The 26,405-nt window shown below is 38.9% G+C and overlaps 1 protein-coding gene across 3 annotated transcripts in view; it reads left to right on the top strand.

Moving 5' to 3' along the window:
* The window catches only part of phactr3a (phosphatase and actin regulator 3a), a 71,619-nt gene that overhangs the window by 14,788 nt on the left and 30,426 nt on the right, over positions 1-26,405 (top strand). The window contains exon 1 of one of the 3 annotated variants that reach the window (XM_049486344.1): positions 24,899-25,034. The exons of the other annotated variants lie outside the window; for them this stretch is intronic. The gene's annotated coding sequence lies outside the window, so the exon portion shown is untranslated. Of the gene's footprint in view, positions 1-24,898; positions 25,035-26,405 lie in introns of those variants that run through there. 3 annotated transcript variants of the gene reach the window in all.

Genomic DNA, 26,405 nt, shown 5'->3' with positions numbered 1-26,405 from the left:
CCAATGGGATTTGATATACCAATTTGATGTATCTTCTAATATTTTTGATATATTTAATAATCCAGTGCAGCTGAGAAACTCTTATTTCTGTATTTTATCTGATTCTTGTGTCTGGTATCTGCCTCTCATTTACAATTGGTGGATTTGTTTGTCTGTCAAATCCACCAATTTGTCTATCTCCCTTTCTCTGTGTAAAACTGACCATTAGACACTCAGGAAATTACTTTTAAAGATTTACGTAATTATATAATTGTATGACTGTAAATGCAGCCTTCCAATTAAAATTGCATTTTCTGTGAGGTAAAAATTCAAGCATTGGAGCACAATGAAAATCATAGCCATTTTTCATAGCATCAGAATTCTGGATTTGAGTTACATACTCTCTAATGATAAGATTCAATTAAAAGTTCTGACACTACAGATTCAGGCTGAGCTTTATTATCTCAAACAATTGCCTCAAACTATTTTAGACAGTAACTTGGGGGCAGGACTCACAAAAGAAAAAGAGTAACCACTTTATAATTACATTCAAGTAAGTATATATATATATATATATATTGGACGGCAAGAGAAATTAATGTATGAATTTGTTTTTGTATCGTACGTTATATGGCAGAAGTACAGGAAAAGATTTATATTGCAATATATTGTCTGTTAATAGTTGAAGTGACATTGGCCTTTGCAACAGACACATTGCAGAAGTGTGCAATATGCAAATAAGCCTCTTAGCAATGACTGAATATTTTATTGTGTGCTGTGTGATCGTCCTCCTGACCAAGCACAGATGTCCTTGAGTCACAGTGTAGGTGAATTAAGTCATTCAAATGATCCACTAAATATATACTGCATGGTACACTATAGGCCAGATGTATCAAACGCAACAGCAGGTTTACTGTGACATTAGCAGCAAATGGCATCACAGAAACATCTTCTAAACTTCTAAACAAAGGTTACAGGTGTGTTTCACAGTTTATGGTTTTCCCTCATTTGCATGTGTCATTAGCGCTTTATAAATGAACGCTGTTGTGCAAAATGTAATACCTCATATCAGATAATACCTCAACAAATCTGATTTTACAAAAAATGCGTAAGAAATTAGCAATATTTTAAAGCATTGCAGTATTATATTTTTCAATATGTAGTGTTGGTTTTTAATATATAGTTTTGTTTGCAAAGATTGTTGGCAGACAGTGTTTTATGTTGTGGTTAATATTAATATTTAGTCCCTGTTGTTATATTTTACTTTATTTAGTTTATGAGTCTTTTAGTTAATTTAAAAAAATGCTTTATATTAACTTGCTATGGCATTATATTTTAATATATTACACAGCCTTACCTATCTGATTAAAAATATACTTTTAAAAGGCATATTTTGATCTGTTTGGATAAAACCTAGTACCTGCTACTCATATGAGCTTGGCTTTCTTGAGAAAGATGTTGGGCTCCATTTACACAGAATCTTATTATAGATTATTATATTATTGTTGCATCCTTTGTTGCATTTCATACCATATTGATAATTTACTATTTAATATTTGATACATTTTCTTTTTCCTTTTTTTTGTTGCTGTATTTGACTATGCACTGAATTGTATTTAATTAGTGGGGGGGTTTATACTTCTCTAGCAGACTCTTGGCATTGGACAGAGAACCCCTTGTGCTTTTGTCTGGCTACTCTGAAGCTTCAAAGCTACTAATTCTGTAGAGATACTAAAAACTGCATATGCAGTCAAATACCTGTGTTACCAATGGGAGCATATTAGCTGAAGGAGCTAAATTCACTAAATACAATGCTTGTCTGGATACTTTCGGACACACTTAAGTGCAACTGAAATGGTGTTTTAATCATGATGAGCAGTAGAATATTGATTCACTACCTTAATTCCTGCTGCTCTAACACCCATTCTATTACTAGATTGATGATTACCTCATGTAATGCACTTGGGGGGAAAAAATGGCAATTGTGGACCAAAGCTCATTTCAATGTCTCTTGTATTTTACATATGTTTATGCAGATACTGAAGCTAGTAACTGACATAAACAGATTAGCTCTAAATCCATGGTTGATATTATCTGTAGGAGTACAAATACAGTAAAATGAGAAGGGTGTAGGAATGTATTTGCTTCATTTGAGGGTAGTTTATGTCGGATCAGCGTTTGTGTTCTTCTCAGGTAATAGGAATTGAACCCTGGTATGCTGTGAAATGATCAGTGGTGTATTGTGTGTGTGTGTGTGTTATTTTTTCTTTCCCAATCAACCATAGTTTTTATGGAAGCTAACATATTACTGGCTGGAATTGGAAATGCTATGATCAATTCAACCTACTGATCTAAGCTATGGATTGTAGCATGCAGGCACGCTATAGTCAATATTCAGCTCTGGAAAAAAATAAGAGACCACTTCAGTTTCTGAATCAGTTTCTCTGATTTTGCTATTTATAGGTATATGTTTGAGTTTACTCTATAAACTACTGCCAACATTTCTCCCAAATTCCAAATAAAAATATTGTCATTTAAAGCATTTATTTGCAGAAAATGAGAAATGGCTGAAAAAAAGATACAGAACTTTCAGACCTCAAATAACCCAATAATAACAAGTTCATATTCATAAAGTTTTAAGAGTTTAGAAATCAATATTTGGTGGAATAACCCTGTTTTTTAATCACAGTTTTTATGCATCTTGGCATGTTCCCCTCCACCAGTCTTACACACTGCTTTTGGATAACTTTATGCCACTCCTGGTGCAAAAAATCAAGCAGTTCAGCTTGATTTGAATGCTTGTAATCATCCATCTTCCTCTTAATTATATTCCAGAGGTTTTCATTTCGGTAAAATCAAAGAAACTCATAATTTTTAAGTGTTCCTTTATTTTTTGCAGAGCTGTATGTAACACGAGCATGTATTGTTTCTGTTGTTTGAGCTTTGTGGGGTTCAGTGGGTTGCTTGTGCTGTGGATTCTGGCGCTCACGCTCGCAGACGCTCGTTTGACCTTGTAAAGTGCAGCACAGGCAGTTTGACTTGATCACTGTAAGTGGATGAATTTCTGCAGGAGCCCTTTCCAGTGTGAGCAGGTCATGGCTTGGAGGTGCTTCCTCTGGCAGACTGAAAGCGAAAGAGAAACCCTTTGCAGCATCCAGTGAGATGAGTAATGCTTCTCTGCAGTCTTGGAAAAAAACGACATCATCAATTAGCAGTTATTTGCGCTGTGGGTTTTGATACCTAGTCACATATCGCACTCCCTGGAGAAGCCTACGATTCGTCAGCCTGTGTGACCACCTGCGATTTGTCGAAACACTCACAGCGCACTCGACAGAGCCGAGATTATTCAGTGGGCTCACAGCAGTCTGCAACCAAAATGTGATTCATGGTTTGATAAATCATCTTGTTTATAAGTGGATGGGTGCTGCAGCAGACCAGCTAATAAATAGGTTCTATTAGGGCCCACCTTTCACAATTAACTAATTACAGAGGCTCATTTTGATTAAGATTTAATTAACACAAAGTTAAATTGATTCATCGGGCCACCCCTGTGTCTTACACTGTTGCTGTTTTGTAACATGTGTGTATATGGGTATGTGTGAAGCCAGGCACTGATGGAGAAGCTGATATAAAGTATCTCCTGAGGTCCACATTTTAACACACCACTGTGGCTGCTCAAATTTAATCATGGAATCAAAATAGAAACAGTCAGAGAATAAACAAGCCATACAGTCTCAAAAGTGCACTAACCCTTTAAATACCCCCAGCATTGCTTACAGGTTCATGCTTTTGTTCTTCTCTGACGTAAAATAGGAATTATATATACTTAATTAACTTGTTGTAAAAAATAACAATGAAAATGCATTATGTCGTATGACATATGGTAGACATTTAATTAATTATGATCATAGTAGCTCTGTCTCTGTTTGGTTTTTGTATCCTCGACTGTTATACACCTTAGAAGTCGAGATTTATTACTTCTGTTTTAAATAGCATTACATATTTACACATTTTATTACGTAGTGAATTACAGAGTAAATTATATTGACAATTAAATTCACATTTTGTATCAATACATTTTGGGATTTGCCTTTTCTGTTTCTTAAGAATATTTAAAGTAGAAAAAATGTGTATTAAAAAAAAACATGTGTGAAGAATTATAATTTCCTCTTTATTAGCATGGTTACACTAACTAAATCAAGTCTATTTAAAAAAAAGTGGGTTATATTGCCATTTTAATGAGCAGCATGATGGCTAGTGCTGGGGTCTTTGGTTCAAGTCCCTATCTGAGTGAAGTTTGCATGCTCTCCTCTCTGGTTTCCTCCCTTAGTCCAAAAAAAAACCATGGTCAATTTTATACTCTAAATTGGCCAGGAAAAATGTATACTCTAAATTATCCTTATGTGTGTGTTTGTGTGGGTGTAAATGTGTGCATTGGCACTCTGTTCTTGATCAACTCCTCAGAGCCTAATGCAGTCCTCCAGGTGGATGGTCGTTTCCGGTTGAGAGTAGGCTGTGCATCACTGGCTGCCTCTGTGGATGAGTGCTAAGTGTAAAGTGTCCTTAGTGTTTAGAAAGGTGCTGCATAAGTGAAACTTCATTCCTTCATTTTAATGATAGACTTAACACAGACAGGTACTGAACTACTGAGTGTGTTCACCTATTATTACATAAAATAGGAATAGTACTGTGATTTATCAATACAATAATTTATTAGTCTACTCATGCTTTAGTAGATCTCAGTGAAACTGTGATAAATATACCCATCATCAAACAATGGCTGCATCTAGAACTACACTGTTATTCAGGAGGAAGATAAGGGGTTACCAGAAATAATACACGATTACGAATTTAGACTGTTATGGGCAATGTTTATTCAGCTACACACACAGAAGTAATGTGTAACTCGTGTAACAAAAAATGCCAGATGTCTCAGCATTAAGTTGTAGAAGGTTTTAATGGTGTTCTGCAATAATACTGTAATCCATTCCATGCAGCCTAAACATACTGCCTGGCCAAAAACAAAGTTGCCACCTGGATTTAACTAAGTAAATTATTATGGGGTTGATGCTGCAGTTGGTCAGGTCTAGGTTTAGCAACAGTATGTGCTAAAAGAATGAGGTCAGCTGACTACCTGAATATCGCAGCCGTCCTATGAAAAACACCTATCTTCATTTTTGTCGATTTTTAGTTTACTACATAATTTGAACAAACAAACTGTCCCATACACTGTGCCAACATTTTTGAACGGACCAATAGACATTCTTCAAAATGACCTGAAATAAACTTTTTTTTTACATTGACCTCCGTTGAAAGTTTACAAGGCTTCTTCTCTCTTTTAAAGTTGCTGTTTTGGAGATAAGTGGTTTTCATTGGACAGCGATGATATACTGAATATAGACCAGAGTATTCCATCAATGGATTTTTTCTTCCCGAATGGCACGGCCATATTCCAAGATGACAATGTCAGGATTCATGGGGCTGGAATTGTGAAAGAGTGATTCAGGGAGCATGAGATCATCATTTTCACACATGGATTGTTCACCACAGAGTCCAGACCTTAACCCCATTGAGAATATTTGTGATGTGCTGGAGAAGCCAATGTATTAGTGCAGATAAAATAAAGACCAAAGATGATCTGGCATCGAACAAAACTGCACCACACACCAGGACTCCAGGCTTGTCTCTGGATGCCTGATGCATGACAACAAGCTGTTTATCTTGGTTCTGACTATAGTGGCTCCACACATGGATTTGTTGGTTGCCTCCACCAAGACAAAGGCAGAATGGCAGTAGGTCATTTTTAGTCATGAGTCCTGCTTTTTTGTGTAATCAATATTGTAATCATGTAATTCAACTTCTAATGCTTCAGCTAAAATCCCAAACAAAATTCTGACAGTTAAAGAAAAATAAAAATAAGATGGCCTTAAAGCAGCATAAGCATGTACCGGTATACATGTTTTGGAAGATCACCAGTCTGAGGGAGGAGTAAAGGCATGCTGAGAGAATCATGTATGCCCAGACCCTGAATCCTCCCAGGCAATCCTGTCACTCCCCGGCGTTTTTATCTCCAGATCAGTGACGGTCTCCAGCAGCCGCACTGCTGTAGCACTTTGTCTCCAGATGCAGTGTGTTTAATATTGATCACAGCTGAGGGATGCGAGATCCTCTCTCCTCCAAGCGTTACCTGACCTGCTGGGAATGGTGTACAAAACGTTTCGCCCATTCATAAGCTGAATCATAGCAGTGCCTGGCTGAGACGGTGCTGGCGAGAGCGAGGCTGCGCGGTGATTCACTGGATGGCAGCGTTAAACTGTAAGTGTGAGAGTGTGGCTGAGACGCAGCTTAAAGAGAATAGGATAGAGCTGAGGGAGAGTGGGAGGAAGGGAAGGGAAGGAGAAGGGGGGAGGGGAGGCAGAAAAAAGAAGGTACAGCAAAGAGACACGGTAGGATGGAAATGACTTTTAAGTGACTCATAACTCATCCGCGTACGATCACATGCCAAGTACAAGTTTTGTGAGCACTGGCAACATGAACATCTGACATAGTTTGACATCAGGTTTACTCATTATTAAAACACCCACTTTTAAGCAGATATCACATCCTGCAGTTCCTTTTCTGATGCGAGCAGGAGCAGGAGTGTTGGTTGGAACATCAGTGAGAATATAGTAGTGATTATGCTAATCTAGCCATGCTTCTAACATGAGGTGGAGATGATCTAGCCTTGCTCTGCTAACGAATGTTTCTTTTATAGTAACTGTGTCATGGTGGCATGGTTGGACAAGCTTTACAGAATACTGTGAAAAAGTCCCATTCTTCCTAATGATTATAGTTTATAAATTATAGTTTATAATTCATAGTATTTAATATTGAATTTCGCATTTAAAAAAAGATTGGAAAATTATTTGATTGTGTAAAGTAGGGCTGCAACGATTAGTCATCATAATCAATGTTAACTATAAAAAATTGTTGACGAACATTTTATTGGCAATCCGTTGTTCATGAGTGATGGAGTGCTTTACATAAAATGCTGTGGAGAAATGCACAGGAGGAGTATTGGTATTCTAGAATTCACTGAAAATAACATAACATAATGTTTCCTATAATATACTCACGTTTTTTGTCAAGGTGGCCATCTTGCCTAAATAGCGTTGCTGGAAACCCTGAATGTTAAATTAGGTTAAAATAGGTACATCAAACTATCAAAACATACTGCGAAAACTGTCTAAGGCCATCAATGTGCCATGTGCCATAAAATACATTGTATTTGAAGCCTTTCCAGTGAGAAGTACAAATGGAGGACATGATAAATAACTGCAACTAATAGACTAATAAAAAAAAACACTAACTACTAAAATAGTTATTAGTTGTAACCCTATTACTAAGTGGTTGCACAAAAAAATATTTTACATCAGCACTATTGTTAACTATCATTCTCTTTCTGCAGGCCTACTGGTCTCTGCATTTTCTGATTTTTTACTTTTCTATTTTAGTAACATGACCTGTGTCTGAAACTGTGATTTTAAAAAGTGATCTGGATATGTTCATGTAGGGAATAGTAGATAGGACACAGTTTCAGACACTGCTTTGATCCCTAGAGGATGGAAAGGAACTTGATAGGTAATAAAAGTGATTTTGCCAAGATAAAGAAATTAATTGTTTTTGATTTGTTTAAACATTTTTTTAATTTGAAACAGAACATAAATACACATTTTTTATAACTCAGTTGTCGCTGTAGTTTCATTATAGTTTAGTTTCTCAAAGTATGCATATTAATATTATAATTAAGAGTTTACCAACCACACACAGTCAGTCAGGAAATACATAGTGTATCCAACAAGAACAAATTCAGTCAAGGTTTTTAATTCTGCTGGTGAAATAACCAATAGGCAGCATGTGGAAAGAGGTTAATTAGCTTGTTTTGAAAAGAACTGTGTACATTTAGCCCCTTTAATTCATGTGCAACCACTTGACACAGTACAACCCTCTCAGTTCAAAGTGCCATTATTTCTGGTACTGCAGAGATTAAAGTGGGTATGCCAAAAGAAGTGCCTTCAGTGCAGAAGCTGTGGAGTTTTCAGCACCACAGAGAGCGCCCACCACTTGCTCACACAGAGACTCTCCAAGGCTTGCATGTTCAAATATGAGTAGATGGATCATGAACAGCAAAAAGCAAATAGAATGAAGATATCCTTCTATATACATATATACTATATATGCTTGTTTATGTTCTCCCCATTCCGACAGTTTGAAGGAATGAACAAGAAAAAACACAACAGCTATAATTAATGACTCTGTGGTCTTGAAAGGTTGTGTACTTGAACATTTACATCTGAAAAAAATGTCACAGTCAAACAAAGCCTTGTATCTAAATTTGCTTTATAGGCTATTATTTATATTTGCATCATGTGCAACTTTACAGATGATGGAAAAAATTACTATATATATGTATATTGTAGCTGTTTTTGTCTTCATGCTTCATGTTTTTTCTTCACAGTGTCCATTAGAGTATTATCAGAATTGATTTACTATTGTTACGGAAGGATGTCTGTGCTAGACCAATCACATCACTGCTCTGCAAAACCTGATGAAATGGCATGACACACATTCACACAAAACCAATTGGCATATTGCATTTATTTTTTCTTAATTAAGTTACATAACTCGAATGACTTGTGGCAGTCAGTGTCTGTGGACCGTTTGTGTAAACTCAACCCAATTACATTTTACAGTGTATGTGTTTTAAGAATGGGCCTGATTCATTTTAGAAGGGAAGACAATGAAGCATCCCACTTGAGAGTCCACCCACTAGATTCTGTTTGCTCTCACCACAGCTGAGTTGGAAATAAAAGAACCGCAAAGAGAGAGAGAGAGAGGGGGGGGGGGACTGTTCTTATTAGAAATGCTAATAGGTACACATAGATTTAATTGTTGTGTGCAGTAGGGAAGGAAGAAGCTTGAGGCTTATTTTTCATTAATTCTTCGTCCATGGGCTGACATGTTGATAATAGGATGATATTATCATTTCAAGTAGTGGAAAAATAGACCCTACAAAGTACAGTATGTTGGGTTTTAAACTAATGTTTTTTTTTTTCTCATTTAAAACACAATCTAGACCCAGAGTTCCTTATGTGGTTATGATGTAGACTACAAAATAAAACATAGAGGTCTCTGAGTGGCCTTGCTGTCTAAGTGCTGATTCTATCATTGGGAAATTGTCTGTTTGGCCTTCAGTGATGTTACAACCATGTTTCATACCTTAGTTTAAATCGATAAATTGCTTTAAATGCAGCCTTACAGTTAAGGAAGTCTTAAGTGACTTCCTGAGTGTCCAGTGGTCAGTTTCACACAAAACATAGATGAAAAAGATAGACATGGCAGTAAGCTGAAGATGAGTTTCTCCACTGTGTGTTTCTGTATTATTGCAAGATATCAATGGAGTTATCCATTAGCTCTGCATTAGAAACAATGTAGCTAAGGGTGTACTCAATCTGGGCAATCCGTGCTGTGTCTGGAGGCGGTAACCTCCCAAACCAAAGCTTGATTGACTAGTGTGATTGCTCCGAACCGTGCCTGGGCATGCAACACTGCGTACCATGCCCAAGTCCAAGTGAACACGGACTTGGGCATGATACGTATGTAGTGTGAGCGAGATCTGTGCCCAAGTACGGAACAGAATGATGTCAGCGATGTGACGTTCTTGTAAACAAACATGTCAATGTTTTGCCGAATTCAGCACCGCCGTTAGGAAAATCGTGACTGAGATTACCTTGAATTTTGGCGTATATTTCTAAGTAAGTTAAAGCTTATAGTCTCTGCTTTAATCAAGAAGACACACTTCTAAGAGAGGGTGCTTTGCATGGTGGGGGTTCTGAATTCGTGTGTGTCGTAAGTGTGCTTGGGCACGGATTGTTTAAATGCATTGTGAGTGCAGGCCAGCGGGGGAGTGGGGAGAGGGCAGAATCGTGCTCCAGCACAATTCAAACAAACAGTGCCTAGAATACACCCTTAAAGTAACTTAAGGGAAGCATATGTAAGCCTTTACCCTTCTAGCAGTAGTGACACTGACTGCAAGCTACTGGATGGCAATTGGAAATTACTAAAATTGTGAAAAATATTTGCTTAAAATTAAGAACAGAAAGACAAAAAAAGATTAACACATGAGTTTGTATTGCCTTCTATAGCTTACAACGGCCATTTGCATCCAAATTTGCTGGAGTCTTAAAAAGATTTCAGTGTTTTTTTTTTTCACTGTATGATATTATTTAAAAGAAATTGCTTTTTAGGTCTCTGGTTGGAAGGATAATAGCAGCAGGGTGGGGGAAGAGGAAAACCTGCATAATGCTTTGAAACAATTTATATAATAACACAAATGGGAATTTCACCCAAATCTGAGTGCTGCTGCTGCAAAAAAACTGTTACAAAGAGAAAGTTGAAAAAAAAGAGAAAGAGAGAGAGAAGGAGAGTCAGTCTCTGCCCCGCTGCTTCCCACACAGCTGATAATGCTTCCTGTTCAGAGATATCCACAGCTGTTATGACTCACAACAGGGCTTTATATTACTTTTTTCTGATTCCTTTTTTATGCATATTCAGTCCTTTCTGTTCATATTCTACCATTGCAAGTACATTGAGTACAACTCCTCTCTTTACACAGTCTGACTCCTATTTTTTATATCATAAAACAGTGGTTTGTAAGGTGTGGGAGATATACTGTATTTTTATATTACCGTATTTTTCGGGCTATAAGGCGCACTTAAAATACTTATTTTTTCCCAAAAATCGTCATTGCGCCTTATAATGCAGTGCGCCTTGTGTATGGATTTTGCTTGTGTTTACTGACCTCGATTTTTATGTGGTACACGGCGCTCTGTTGTGCAGAATTCCTCACCCACGCCAGAAAAAGATCCCCCTCTTGGGCTAGCGCGCGGTTACCTTTGACTGCCGTACTGCCTCTCGGCTGTGGTTCAGGGTAGCTAGTTTCCACTGTAGCTCCGTGGCCAGAACAAGGTGCCGGTAAACTTTCCTTTCCACCCGTTCTGGGGTAATAGCACAAACTGTTTCTTTTTAGCGCCCACTTCTAAGTAAAGTTAACCTCTTAACACGCGCTGGCCCACCGGCGGGCCAGAAATATTTAATATTTCATAACTGGCTGTGTTTCTGAATAGTTATGAACAGTTACAGGTTCAATATAGACATCCAATATACCATTTTAAAGCTTAGAATCTCTGCTTTTGAGCTATTTAGCCTATTTAGCGGAATATCCTTTCAGAAAATAAACATTTAGGGCGAAATATGCCTTGGTTATGATTTTAATAATTCATAACTCTCATATTTGCGTTTATCGTTCGTCCATATTTCATCGAATGCGGTCATGTCATACACCATTCGAACCGTCTGGCTCTCCGGATTCCAGAACTGTGCTTTTACTGTAGGATGTATGTTTCATGAATTAGAGCTGCGTCAGAGCGCATGTTTCCAGTAATAAAAGGCTCTCCTTTTGTCCTGGGGTAACCTCCGGTCACTGCCGCCACCCCCGAACACACACCCGCGCTCAGCCACAGGTCCTACCTTCAAAACGCGTCCAGACTAAAGAGAATCCATCAATCCAGTCTCCTGTAATCCACAGTTATATCCAAACAGCGCTGGAAATCACTTCATCCAGAAATGAAACTTATCCAATCTTTATCTCTGTTTTAAAACCGTTTTATTCACCGAATTCGGCACAACACGCTATTATAGTCAGAAGCCTCGCGGAGTAATGCGTACTTGCTGTGCTTCAAGTAGTATTATGGTCTGTCGGAGCGTTGCGGCTACCGTTGTCAGGAGCGTCGCGGAGTAATACGTACATGCTGTGCTTGTTGATTTATTGCTCAGAGATGTTGTTATTTTTCACAGATATTGTGAAGGATTTATTGCTCAGAGTTATTGTTACTGATATAAATAAAGTTTCATTTAGTGCGCCTTATAATCCAGTGCGCCTTGTGTATGGACTAACACTAAAAATAGACCGTTCACTCATCGTGCGCCTTATAATACGGTGCGCCTTATAGTCCGAAAAATACGGTATGTATATTCATGAGGCATTAACATGGTGCAGTGACAGTGATCAGCAGGTTAGGTTTGCTGCATTATTAACAATGAAATTAATCAAGTGGGTAGTTACAGCTAAACGCCAGTATTTTCTATTATTGCAGTTGGTATAGATAAAATTCATAACAATTACTGTTCTGTGCAAGTTTTACCTCCTTCTTTTTATTTTATTAATATAGAACAAACTAGGGTCCAAGTGGTCCGCTGGTCTAAAGCGATAGGTGATCGCTGGTTTAAATCCTGTTCATGCAGCTTGCCATCAACTGCTGGAGCCCTGAGAGAGCACAACTGGCCTTTATCTCTCTGGGTGAGAGATGGCGCTCTTTCCCTACATCACTCCAAAGGGTGATGTCGCTCAGCACAAGGCGTCTGTGAGCTGATGTATTGGAACCGAGTCGCTGCGCTTTTCTTCCGAGTGCGCTGTGATGCTACTCAGCAATGCTACATGAGCAGCAGTTGGAAAAGAGCCGTTGCCTACATGACTTCACAAGTATGAGAGGAGGCATGTGCTAGAGTCTCTGTTTCTCTGTGTCAAAATAATCATCTCCTTCTACTCAGGCTATCACAGTTTAGCCCCGTCCATTCATTCATTCAGTTCTTAGAATGTTTTAGGAGTGCTGTAAGTGTTGTAAGTTGTGGTTAATGTATGCTTGGACCTTAAGGAAATATATTAATACAAGAAACAAGTAGAATTTAGAGTCATTAGTTTTTTTTATTTTATTCTGTGTACAGTAGATAATGTTGTACTACATCTGATGATGCACCGTTCCTCCATAATAGCCCACTGATGCCTCAGACTCAAGTGCAAGTCCCATCAGACTTTCATTATGTAGTGTGTTCCACTTTTAGATTTCTCACCAAGGCTACACCAGAGGCGCTTGTCTGCGGACAGATGGCTGCGCAGTTGTAGAGCCAGGGGGTAAACGACAGAGCTTGCATTTGTTCAAAGGAGTTTTCAGCTTTCTCATAAAAACTACCTGCTCTGGAGCAGCTTGTGAATTGCACACTTATGCACTTGTGCCTGCCACAATAACTTTTTTTCTTGGGCGATCAAAATATTGTGGCCGGAATTTATTTCAAATATATTATGGAATTGATCGAATGAAAATATATAGCAAGTACAATATTAATAATAGTTATTGTAGATTTAAATATATTGTATGTTTTGTTTTGGCAACTTTTAGCACCTGTCAAAGGTGCAGCATATTTTTGTATCATTTTAAAGCTAATAAAAAGCTGTTCAAAAGTCTTAAGCAATGTATTTTTGTTTTAGATTTTGTGTAGGTATGTAGAGTTTACAATTCACCACAGAATTGTAGCTGATTTAGCTTAAGCTTATCAGTGTAATAGTCTGTCAAGGGAAAGAATTTCCTAGTAAATTAATAAACATTGTTGTGATAGTCGTGTTTTTGGAATTAATTCAGTCTTAAACTAGTCTTTTTAGCTGCTGTTAAGCTAGCAAAGATTAATCACTTTTGAGCTAATGTGAATGAAAAATAATTATCATCACTTAATAAATATAGACATAGATTTTTGCCATTATGATTTACAAGCATATCAAAGATTATGAATAAGATGTAATCCCATAATTTAGACATGATACTGCATTTCAAACCGTGTAAAATGTACCAACAGAAACAGTGTTAAAACAGTGCAATAAGGTATGGGAACCTTACCCATTTATATCTTTGAATAATGTATCTTCACCTGTTTTATTCTGCTAGATGTTTATTGCATCAGTTGCATCATTATACTCATCAATACACTCATTGACAAATAAAATGAATGCAGCACTGTTGTTGGAATTGAATGAACTTGTACATCGTATCAATGTTATGATGATATATGTAAGTCACTACAGTATACGTTTATTAGGAAAAAACTGCACAACAGAAAGGAGGCTGTGTTGAGCCTCTTCTAGCCAGGATAAAACATAAGATACAGCTGTTTATTGACATATACAGGTTTCGTAAGTCATTCTATAGCCTACATTTTCCTACAAATTAAAGTTGCATCTGGGCCTGTAAGTACAGCACACTCTGGTCCGACAAATGGTTCAAATCTGGCAAAGATGAAGTCCATGGATGTGTTGCAATCTGTCTGAGACATTCCTAGGAGATTCTTAATGTGTGTGGGTGAGCATTATCCTGCTGAAAATGCCTACATACTCATGTAGCCACAGAATGTCCTGTGCATATCATTGAGCTGTTAGTCATTCTATTGTTTCATACCAATATCAGATCATATGAGATCATCACCCCAACAGTTGAGAGTCCACAGCAAAGGTAGGACTTTATACTCCACCTGACCAAAGTCAGATTCCAAATAGAACTCTGGATGATGGCTGGCAGCAATCTAGGGTGTGTCATTTTTTGGTCAGTGAGCGTATTACTAACCTGTTTCTTAAAGTTATTTAAACAGACCTTTATATGGATATATATTATGCTTTAAAATAGGGGTGTGACAAGATCTCGTGGACTTTTTAAGACGGATCTGGCAACCCAGTAGCGATAGCAGTGAGTGTGGTGGCTGAGCAGTGAGAGCAGCTCTCAGCAGAAGAGGAAAATTTGGGCATTTGCGTAGAAGGTGCTTCTGCTAGTTTTAAGTTGTATGTCTGGCTGCATGTTGGCTCCAGTGGAAACAATAAACGGTAACAGAGTGATCAACAAGACACAAACCATATGTAAATACTGTAAGTTAATCCTACACGTGACTGTTTCATAGTAGAGGTTAGATCGGGCCCAAAAAATCCGACCCGACCCAGCCGGAGCCCGTGCACGTTCTGCCCGAGCCCGACCCGACCCGAACCATAAACTGTCATTATGAGCCCGAGCCCGACCCGCCCCATAAACTGGCTGTTTTCGGGCTGATTGAATGAGCGAAATATGATCAGAATTATGTTAATTAACACTGTAACATAGAAGCATATAACTATTATTTAATTAAAATGATTTTTAAGAACGGCTAAACACAGTGCTGCAGGTCAAACGCGGAGGAGTTAACGTGCGAGAGAGAGAGAGAGAGAGAGAGAGAGAGACAGAGAGAGAGAGAGAGAGAGATTTGCGTGTTCTGGTGTGAGCAACTCACAGGTAAAGGTTCTCTTTTATCTCCTCGTGCTCATATTCTAGTCCCATACATAATTCTGCAGCTCCCTCAGTGTTTTCTGTCGTATTTTGCGGCTAGCGCGAGCGCTTGCAACTAACACCACGGACCGCGAGGTGCCGCCGCGCTTGTGCCGAATCCGTCTCCCTGCTGAATCCGACTCCCACTTCGCGGACAGAATCGGCGCAACACCCCCCGCTGTACAACTGCGGGAGTGAAAACAGCGCTTATAAATAAAATAGTTTAGTTTCACTTTCAGTTTTCGTTATTTTCGCTATTTTATTTAAAAATAAAAATATAAATAAAAAAACAGATGCCTACATCTCAGACTATTTTCTGGAGCCCGACCCGACCCGGCCCGAGGAATGTGGTGGGAAATCTCGACCCGAACGGGCCTCGGGTCAGGTCGGGTTCGGGCAGAGAATCTAAGCTCTATTTCATAGGCAGTTGTACTAATCCCTTAGCTCTGTACTGTATTTAAAAAAATGTTCAGTCTCTGTTTGCACTTCAAGCATAGTCTTAATATGACTGGTTATGGTTATGCATAGTTAAATTACAAGAGATTTAGGAGAAAAAACACAAACCATAGGCTTAATATGACTGGTTGTGGTTTGCACTATATAAGACCTAGAAAAGTTTTATTTTTATTTTTTATTCTTATTCTTATTTCTGTTTCTTATAGAATCAATGTGTGAGAGAATCCAGTCTGTTAAGTTTGCGTCATATGATTTTGTCAAATAAAAGTCTAGTTTTAGGCCATTTTTCATTTTCGACGTTTTCTTTAAATCTCGTCTCGTCCCGAGATTATCGTGTCTCGTCTTGTGATATTAGTGTCTCGTCACACCCCTATTTTAAAACGTATCAAAATGGTTCTACAGTTTTATGGTTCTGTTAGGCAAATAGTATTTTTTGTACTTCCTTTTTTTAGAACCCATTTTTCCATTTTGCAGAACGAAAAATCTTAATTGAACAATATAATGCAAAGCATACCCGACAAGGTTTAGGGGAGTTCATGTGACTGAAAACAGACACCGTCTGCATTGAATTGCTTTCTACTCAAACATGCCAGTATGATTAAGAGTTGGTACTGTAATGTTGGATTGAAATATAATACTGTTCATATAGGTTTGCAAGGGTTTTTTTCCAGACTAATGGCAGACTTCCTTCATCAGGTGAAAGGTAGAAAGAGGTTGGAAAAACTGTTGCAATTCTGAGTCTTTGGCATGTCTGGCATATCAAAAGAATATGTCATGTTCGTGTCATTAAACATTCATCCCTCATGATGCTCTCAGACCTGTTGACTGGGTCAGTGTTAATGGCTGCTTTACATTCTCTTTGATCCATCACTCAGGGCAAACCGAGGGCTGCTACTTTCCGTTCATTTCCTCTCGCTGTTCATATCTCTCCACCTTCTGATGCATAGCTTACATATGTACACTAACTCCACGTGGAGTTTGTGCTAGAGATACACCTAAATGAAACATTTTGACTGAATAGTGAACTTTTTTTTATGCTTTTTCATTCATTTTGCCACGTTTTTCATTTTTTTTATAATGTTGTTTTGTTTTGCTTTTTAATGAAAAAGACATTACTAAAGTACTAATATTTATTGACCACATAATCTTTGTAATATCCCAGCAGACATACCAACACCACGCATAGCAATGAAACATCCATCATGAATTTACAGCAGTGCCATTTTAATCTTTAATCAGTTCTATTTTAATCATAAATTTACTTAGCAGTGCTGTTCAACTCAAATATAACTGAAATTTACATAGAAAAAGGCAGCTGGTCTTTTGGTAAACAAATTCTAAGGCTAAGTTAGCTCAGCTAATGTTAATTTGTTAGCTGTGTTTAGCTCTTATATTGAATCTGGAAAACAGATAGTGTGTAAAGTGGTAGTGAAGTGACACAAAGCGTGATAAGTAATGTTTTAATATATGAAAGTAGAGCATAAAGATGAACCTGCCAGCTCTCTCCCTTACTTCCTGTGTTGTATACAGAAGGGTGGAGTGTGAGCCTACAACTGCTGTTAAAAAAAGAAAAACACTGAAATAGTACAAACCAACACAGCACAATACATTTACTTCAGCAGTGCAATTTTAGTCATGAATTTACTTTAGCAGTGCTATTCAACTCACATATAACTGAAATTGACAAAGAAAAGGCAGTTGGTATTTTAATAAACAAACAAATGCTAATTTTAAATTAGCTCAGCTAATGTTACTATCTTGGCTGTGTATTGCTCATTCATTCAATCTATTAATTATTATTTAATTAATAAAAAACAGACCATTTTCAAAGAGGTAGTAAAGTGATACAAAGTGATGCATTTATGATGTCATGTATTAGAGTAAATCGGTCATAACTCCCGTAACCAGTCATTTTTATGTCCAAATTCTCAGTATTTTCACTAATTTTGCTAAATAATTTCGGTTGACAAACTTGGGTCATGTCCCTAGTTTGTGGTAGTCATCCTCAAAATCTTCTTATGTGACCACGCCTATGAACACTGCTGCTGGATGTTTTCTGTGGCTAGACTTTTCTCAACCCAGCAGTGTCTGTGAGGTGTTTAGAAATCTCAGAGATGTGCTGCTGTGCCTGATACACTCATATCAGCACCACACTGTCATTCTGCTAGCATGTCAGTGTCAGCACTGAGAATGGGCAACCAACCAAATAATATCTGGTCAGTGGTGGTCTGAGGGTCTTTTTCCATTGATGGATGGGGTGGAGGACAGGGCTGATGAAGTGTGCAGTAACAGATGGGCGACAGCCAGTACTTGAAAACAAACGCTCTGGTATGGCAATCATAACTGACGAATACATGAAATTTAAAACTTGATTATACAATAATACCAGACAGCTGTGTAACCATGTAAGTCTAGAAAAACAAGTGCTTGGTTTAAATGAGGTGCACACAGTATACACAGTATATCAATATATTATCTGCATTTAATATATATTTTATTAATGGTCCATTATTAGACCAATTAATACTTATAATAATTAAGTGACTTATTTTGTTGATTGTGCATGCTCTGATGAGTCATTTGTATGGAGTGAATTTTGTGCCAAAAGTTTTATGCCAAAAAATAAAATCCACAATCAAAATTTTGAGAATCAAAAGGAGAAATTGTATGTTGCAAATTCAAAAGCTTTCCCTGAATCTTCATTGGTCACCTGATTTTTGGACTGACCCTGAACACTCCTCTGAGACCTGCCACGCCCACCCCACCAGCTTCAAGTGTTCTGTTCAGTTCACAGTAGCAGCAGATACTTTTTCAATTAAATTTCATACAAATATTATGTTTAATGTTATATTTCTTCTGTAAGTAAGTGTTTCACTCCAATAAAAAGCTCAACGCCTTCTTCTAAGCCCCGCCCACCTGTGGAAACTGCCAAAACTTAGAAGCAAAAAAATGAAGCAAAAACAAATGAAAGATTCCAGAAGCAAAAGTCTTTATCAGCAAAAATCACAGAAAATCTACAAAAACACAAAAATTAAAGCAAAGATTGGCAAAATCCAACCTGAAATAATGTTCAAATAACTGCAGAGAATAATAAAGTAACCAAGTATATTTAAAAATATTTAATTTCTTTCCTTTTTGATTCTTAACATTTTGTATGTCAATTAATTTTATGTAAAATTTGTGTAAATTTTGTGTAAGTCTTTTGGCACAAAGTCTACTCCATACAGTTGCCTGTTCACTTCTAGTCACCACCTTTACTACATTATTGCACTGTCCACTGTGAGTGGTAATACCCGTAATTCCCGGTACACTTGTGGACACTGTGGATCAAGAAATGTTATATGTTTAACAGCTTTTGGAATTTGGGAGAAATGTTGTTCATAGTTTATAGAATAAAACAACCATGTTCATTTTACTCAAACATATTCCATTTAAATAGCAAAATCAGAGAAACTGATTCAGAAACTGAAGTGGTCTCTTATTTTTGTCCAGAGCAGTAGATCATAGTGTGAACTTTAAGTGTCAAAACAACCCATATCAGTTCAAACTTATTTTCAATGGCTTACACTAAAGAATTTTTATACCTCAGACTACTGTCTTCCCTTCACTAACCTGGATTTAAGCAGGTTTTTCCCTTGAAAATTCCCTACAATCTGAAACAATGTGTAGCAGTGGTAAACAGATATGTTCCCAAAACCAGTAGATTCTGCCATGTGTACGCTGTTCTCCAGAACGTCACTGGAGGTCGTTTAGTAGTCAGAACAGCATGTTTTATTAGGGCGGATCAGGTTCTGTATTGTTGGGGGTTAGTTTATAATTGGGACCCTGACTGAGATTTTTCTGAATACCCTTCAGCTCATGCTCACACCTGGAAATTACTTGGCAGTGCTGGCTGCAGTTCTTTTTTCCTTTTCAGTAATTCGGTTGGAATCTGTCCTTTTGTTGCTGTATTTTTAGACGGGTGGGCTCAGGCAGACAGGTCGCTCAGACAAAGAGACTGCTGTCTTGCCAGTCCTTATCTCATACGCAGGCATGGTGGTCAAAACAGCGCAGGTCACCTGGGGAGCTGCTGTTACAGCTCCAGTCAGACGTTAACCCTCGCTGGTAGCCTGCAACTGTAGTGAAGCGTTATCGGCATTATCGTGATCAGACACGTAAGTGGCTCAGGAACCTCTAGCAGCGTATCCCTATAGGCCCTTTGGTTTGAGCACACCCCAAAAATGTCATGTAATGTAACAGCCGGCGAGCCGAGACCACATCTTCAGCCGCTCAGTCGCTGATGAATTGAGTAATATTCTCCATCTCACCCTTTCATCTCTGGGGTGACATTACAATAACAGCCTCTCAGCATTTACTTAGCGATGCCGGATAAATGGGCCTTGCTGTCTGCCTGTTTGCATGGCATGCTCTTGCGGAACGAAGGCATAGATTAATTAGGCATCAAAGGATGGATGGCCAGCCAATACCAAATCCATTACCATTTATGTGGGATCTCTAATGACTGTTGAGCCTTGCGTCTGAAAATGCAGGTGCGGCTCAGTGTACAGGTTCACTTTGGTATCTGAACAGTGTAGGCGGACATCGCACTTGATATGATCTACAGACAAAGGGTTCTTTGTGTGATGCTGTAGAAGAACCATTTTTGTTTTACTAAAGCAGAGATACTAAAACTGTTTGTGGAGTATCTGAAGGGACTGGAGTACTGGTTTGCCAAGTAGGCTTGTGTATTGTTTATTCTGAAACATTCTTGGGTACTATATAAGTACTCATCGTACTAAACATGGTCCCATCCACCTGTAACATTAAAGTGACAATATAGTGTGAACAGGATATGCACTGTAATCTATTTACCTCAGACCACATTTTGATGTACACAGAGAACCATATGACAAGCCGAAACACACTGTACATAAAAACTAGGGCTGTTGTATTAACGAGCACAGTAATGCATTACAATTTTTGTAACGCAAGTTAATTAAGACACCAAGTTTGACCCCTACTTCTGCCATTGTCTGCCCCGCCCAACGCACTGATCTGTTTTCTTGCCGAATGATTGAACTGCGGGCTCTTACAGTGTCCGGCAGTAACACTCTGGTTCAGACCTCCAGCTCCGACCCGGTTAAAGAGCTTTGTTTGGTTTCTCTCTCTCCATTTTTCTCTTTCTCTGTTTCTTTCTCCCTCTCTCACTCTCTTGTTTTTGCACCAAATAGTGAGCTGGATAGATAGTTTTCTCTCTCTCTCTGTCTTTCTGTCTCTCTCCATCTCTCCCGCTCTCTTTTTCTTGCTCATTTCTCTGCCAAATAGTGAGCTTTAGGGCCGGAGGTAGGACACTCTGACTCGCTCTGGCAGTATTCCACTATCTTATTCATTAATTCATACATGAGCTAATGCAGCACTAATACACACTCTGTAAATTTAACTTAAGAATCTGTTAAAGGGACAGTGTATACATTACTAAATACTGGTGACTGTTACATATTTCCCCCAGGCCATTTATATGGTCGTCCCTTAGATTTGTATTCTCAGCAAATTAAGTTCAAATTCAAAAATCCTCAAAACCAAGCTGAGACATTTACAATCCAATTTATCATGCATTCTTTATCCCAGAACCCTACGATGATTTGATCTCCCCACAAACATACAAGTATATACTGTTAATTTAATTGACACTACTAATATACATATAATTGCATTTTACATTTCTGACATTCATTCTTTTATTTACTTTTAAATATCCACTATAAAAAATTGTGTCTGAAGGAAAAACAAATGCGATTAATCGCAGTTAATCACAGAATTTTGTTATGATTAATCCGGTTACATTTTTTTACCGATTGACACCACTGAAAAAAAAACAAGACTGTGTCATCCACCACACAAGTTAGCTGAGCATGCTACAATAATAAGCTAATATATAAATTTGGTGGTTGCTAATGGTTGTTGCGCAAGTGAAAGTAGCTGCCTCATCTTGATTGGGGGAGTCCTTTGTTAGTCCCTTGGTCTGGGGCATGACCAAACAAGTTAGTTGTAAAAACACACCCTAACTTTTCATTAGATTTTAATTTAAATATTTTTTTCAGCATGTAAAATGTCGATCATTTCTGCTTCATTAAAATGTTAATTTTAATCAACATTTCCTAATCACTCACTTATTCAGACATGCTGTTCACTGTGCAGTTTGTGATTTCTGTAAGTATGACTAACCGGAGACAACCCAAGAGAGAGAGAGAGAGAGAGAGAGAGCATGCTGCAAAGAAAATGTTTTATTGATCTGTTAAAAGCAAAATAGCAGCAGAATGAAAAGAGCAATTCATAAGCCATTTAGTCATGTCTACACATGTAATTGACCACAAGCGTATTATTTTAAGAGCTGCATTCTTTGCTATCCGCTCCACTTCTTCGCAGATCATAGCTGAACGTTGTCAGAAATGTGTTGTGATGAATGAGCAGCCCACGCCAAGCAGCATTTTTGGGATGCAGATTTGCTGACACGGCTATAAGCGGAAAACACACACCGTATTAAAGCGGATGCAGCGTCTCTCCCAGGCTCTCTCTCTTTGCTCTGATGTCTGGGTCTATTAGCCTAGTTTTTAATCTTGCAGACTTTTTATGCCTCACATCCTTCTCCAGAAGCGTCTCTGATAGCTGATGCCGGGGACTGCTGCTTTTATGCAGCGACAGAACTCATATTCTCTGGAAGCAGAAGTGAACGTCTTACGAAGCGCAAGTCAGGGTGGCTGTGGCTTCTTAAATTGAAGGTTAATACTCCCTTTGTGCGTGAGAATCATCTGATTATATGGTCGTTTAATACCTTAGAAGTGCCATATTTGAAATCATACATCTGTGTCACATTTCTAGGTGTCTGTAGTTAGTCTTTGCTCTGTTATTTTTAAGAGATGTGCTGATGTGGGTATTGAAGGCCAACACTGATATATTGGGCTGCACCTCATGTTAATTCTTTTAACGATTTTCCTAGTGATTATTTTTTTATTACTCAGTTAATGAAACAACTACCTTAACAATTGTGCTTAAGGTGTGCTTACATATCATTTATACTGCTGTAATAAAGGGTGGTTTATAGGTAATGCAGACGATGCATAGTATGCTTACTGTAGTACCGGCCAGCCCGTATTGCTTGATGTTCAAACTTTTGTCTCTTTAAAGCCAATCTTGCACTTTGCAAAGCTAACAGAGCACTACATTGTTGGGTCTTTGTCCAAAACTTAAAAAAAAAAAACTCCCACACTTTCAATGACCAGGGTGAGTTTTTTCTAACCACAGCTTGCTCTCAGGACAACTCCATGGCTGTGTCCCAAACCACACACTACTATATTTTACTTATTACATTAATGAACACACTTATGGTAGTGGTGCACTATTTTTAACACACTAATTGTTAGGGTTGACAATGTGCCAATTTGCCCTCCTGATATATATCCATTTTATATGTGTATTACTGCTGTTACTGAAGCTGATACTGGGATTAATTTGGTATTACATATACATGGATTACCATTACAAAGTTACAAATGCTGAAAAATAAATCAAATGCATATATTTTATGGTAGTAGACCTGATAATGCCATCAGGCCTGCTATAACATTATGCGTTAGATATACTATATAGACCAAATTCTTCTAAAATCCAGGGTATAATAAAATAATTTATTTAGCTTTTGTTTGAGTAAATGTCCCTACTGTATAGGCACAGCTTTCTACTATACTTTGGGCATTACCATGAGGATTTTATTGCATTGAGCAACAATAAGAGCATACATTCCAGACATTCAGGTACAGCACTGTTCTTCATACATTTATGCTGTTAATGTATAGACCTGACAACCCCTTTGGCAGGTATTTTAATGGCTTGGCAGGGTAGAATCTCTCTCTCTCTCTCTCTCTCTCTCTCTCTCTCTGGTGTTTTGGCATTGTATGTGCTGACTGGCTGTGTGTGATTTAAACCGCCCTGCTCTGCTCTTTGTCACTGCCTTCATGAATAGCTGCTCTCCCATGGATTTTCACTGAACAGATCCCGACGGAGCTCCACGCTGGAGCCGGCTGCCTCTTGTTTCTCCAGAGCAAAACAAAAGAGCATTACTGCAGTCAGGTCAACATATCATGTGTGCTGGACCTGCTGGAGATTTGTAAAACTGAAACCTGGCCAACAGACTACAGACTGACCTACAGTCTTGTCTACAACTTGGATTATAGCCTGGTCTCCAGACTGGCATACAGCCTTGTCTACAGACTGGTTTACAGACTGGTCTACATCCAGTTCTACAGCCTGGATTACAGCCTGGCCTACAGCCTGGTCTACTCAATGGTTTACAGCCTTGACTACAGCCTGGTCTACACTCTGGCCTACAGACTGGTGTACAGCCTGGTCTACAGCCTGTTCTTCAAACTGGCCTAGAGCCTGGTCTACAGCCTGGATTACAGTCTTGTCTACAGCCTTTTCCACAGTCTGGCCTACAGCATTTTGGACAGCCTGTTCAACAACCTGGCCTACAGACTGGCCTACAAACTGGTACACAGCCTGGTCTAAAGTCTGGCCTACAGACTGGTGTACATGCTGGTCTAAATTATGGTCTTCAGTGTGGCCTAGAGTGGTTTGAATCTGTAACATGGGACCTCAGACACACTGACAGATTCACCTGTGTTGGAAATGACATCAGAAGACAATGCAGCATCAGCTCATCTCTCCTCCGCCCCACTCTGTCTCTCTTCCCCTCTCTCCCCACCTTTCTCTCTATCTCTCACTCACTCACCCTCTTTCCTTCTCTCTCTTACCCCCCTTTTTTCTCTTGCCCCTCCTCTGGCTCTCTCACCCACTCTCTCTAGCGCTCCCTCTTACTCTTACCCTCTTTTCCTCTTTCCCTCTCCCCCATCTCTCTCTCCCTCATCTTTCTCTCTCTCTCACTCACCCCCCCCCCCCCACACACACACACACACACACTCACACCGTCTTTCTCTCTCCCTCTCTCCCTCTGTATCTCTCTCCCTCTCCTATTAAAAGCTGCCATGCTTGATTATATATATTATGAATAGCTGCTCGCTGATTGGCTACTGGGGATCTTCTGTGAGCACTTCCGTATAGCAACAGTCTCCGTGCTCCGCAGACAGGCCCCGCCCCGCCTCCGCGCGCAGCTGGAGCAGCGGTAGTCATGGAAACGGCAGCGGCGCTGTGCAGTGCGGTGCTGTGCTCGCGGCTCGTTGCGGGTTCGGGGTCTGACCCGGTTCCGGTTTGGCGCTGCGGCTCTCAGACACGCTCGGTCCCGCCGCGGTGAACTGAGAGCCCCCCAGCCCACCCAGACCCCCCCAGCCCACTCAGCGCTATTTCAGTAACACTGCGCGCGCATGTGTGACTGACAGGAAAGAGAAATATACAGTACCCAGAAGTCCTATAATATCTATCTATCTATCTATCTATCTATCTATCTATCTATCTATCTATCTATCTATCTATCTATCTATCTATCTATCTATCTATCTGTCTGTCTATCTGTCTGTCTGATTGTTCATGCTTGTGTGTGACTGACAGAAAAGAGACATATACAGTACCCATCAGTCCTATAATATCTATTTGTCTGTCTGTCTGTGCATGCTTGTGTGTGACTGACAGGAAAGAGACATATACAGTACCCATCAATCCTATAATATCTATCTATCTATCTATCTATCTATCTATCTATCTATCTATCTGTCTGTCTGTCTGTCTGTCTGTCTGTCTGTCTGATTGTGCATGCTTGTGTGTGACTGAAAGGAAAGAGACATATACAGTACCCATCAGTCCTATAATATCTATCTATCTATCTATCTATCTATCTATCTATCTATCTATCTATCTATCTATCTATCTATCTATCTATCTATCTATCTGTCTGTCTGTCTGTCTGATTGTGCATGCTTGTGTGTGACTGACAGGAAAGAGACATATACAGTACCCATCTGTCCTATAATATCTATCTGTCTGTCTGTCTGTCTGTCTGTCACGTGCATCTGATTGTGCACGTGTGTGATCTGTCTGTCTGTCTTTAAAGTCTGTCCAAATATTTTTGTACACCCCTTTTAATGAATGCATTCATGCACACACACATATTGTCTCATCACTGTAGAGAAAGACTGCCAATAGAATATGAAGCTCAGAAACAGGTTAACATAGTGTTAGGCATGGGCTAGATTGGTAGAAAACCTCCCAGCATTGGGCTGTGGAGCCCTGGAATGATAGTGGGATGAGGTGGGGTGCTAATCTTCCAACATCCTGACTTCACTAAAGCTAATGTGACTGAATGCAATGAAATCCTCACAGCAATGCAAAAAAAAAAAAAAAATATGGCAAAAAGGGCCTTCTACACAAGCAGAATAAACTCATTTTACAATTTTTCATTTTAGAAGAAACAATAAATGAGCAAGTGTCCCAACACTTTTGTCCATCCACCTTCCTTTACGTCACCACAGCTTTTCACATACGTCCGTGTTCAGAATGGGCCAGCCGCCTCTGCTTAGTGCTCCCCTCCCCTCCACTATCACTGACTCACACACGCTCAGAGAGACGAGAGCAAAGCTAGTCATTTATGCCTTTTTTTTCAGTCTACTCAATGAAGTAAGCTCTGGTACGAACTTGTCATAAGCCCACCCCGGCTGCCCTCCTGGCAGCACTGATAGGGCTGGCTTAGCTAATATGGATATAGCTCATTATAACACTGTTGCGTAACATGGTTGATGACGCTTTCATATTTAAATGAAAAAAAAAAAAAAA

This window comes from Astyanax mexicanus, chromosome 13, assembly GCF_023375975.1.
Source record: "Astyanax mexicanus isolate ESR-SI-001 chromosome 13, AstMex3_surface, whole genome shotgun sequence".
NCBI classification, from domain to species: Eukaryota; Metazoa; Chordata; class Actinopteri; order Characiformes; family Acestrorhamphidae; genus Astyanax; species Astyanax mexicanus.
This window is presented reverse-complemented; position numbering and strand designations above follow the sequence as displayed.